A 992-nucleotide genomic window follows, 5' to 3' on the forward strand; every position below is an offset into this window, starting at 1 on the left:
CAGCCCTGCAGGATATGGCAGAAAATACACTGGGGAAAGGTTCCCAAGGAACATGAAGACACCAGTAAAACTACCAGCAAGCAGTGCTCCCCAGATTTCTACACTTCAGCTCTGTGGGGCTACTCCTAGATGCTTCTAGTTTTTAACAATTCCACCTTCTCTTAGTTCTCCCAGCTACAGAGAGAAGAGAGTTGTCTTCCTACTCCACCTCTTATGTACTCCCTCCTAATTCAGTGAGAAGTACCCTCTGGAATAATAAGCATTAATCACTCCAGGAGTTGTTAGCAAGTGATACCTGCCTGCTTCCTAGCCAGCCATTGTACAGAGAAACCTGCTGATCAGAATGTCCCACCTGCTTTCACAGGGACGAGTGCCATCTCTTCCATTCAGGGGAGGAGTCTAGAGGGAAAATAGATCTGTGCAACCCAACAGGAAACCCATACCAACTGCCTGTACAAACCAACATAGGTTTATACATACAAACATACATTGATCAATTTAAATAGTATGTGTATATCTTATATATTTCATGCCATATTATGAATGAAATATGTGTATACAAATACCTTTGCTTCATTACATATTATCTCACACACACACACACACACACACACACAATATCAGATCTTTGAAGAAGACCAATATCATAAAAGAAGGACACTGGTAAACTGTATTACTGTTTAACAGTATTTACTACCCTTTCTTGCAACAGGATTACATAACTATTCATTTGACATGTGAGTTGTGGTGCTTTGTCTTAGTTCAGGCTGGTATTAAAAAAAAAAAAACGCACACTGGATAGATTTTAAACAACAGAAAGTTTTTTTAGGCTGGAATTCTGAGATCAAGGTACTATTGTGGTCAAGTCCTGGTAAGGGTCCTCTTATAGTCTAAAAACTGCCCTCCCCGTCTTATGTCCTCACAGAGCAGAGAGAGAAATCTAGCCCCTTCCTCACCTTATAATCCCATTCATGAAGTCTCAGTCCTCATGA

The sequence above is a fragment of the Lontra canadensis genome, unplaced genomic scaffold (assembly GCF_010015895.1).
Source record: "Lontra canadensis isolate GAN:19392208 unplaced genomic scaffold, GSC_riverotter_1.0 scaffold18, whole genome shotgun sequence".
NCBI lineage: Eukaryota > Metazoa > Chordata > Mammalia > Carnivora > Mustelidae > Lontra > Lontra canadensis.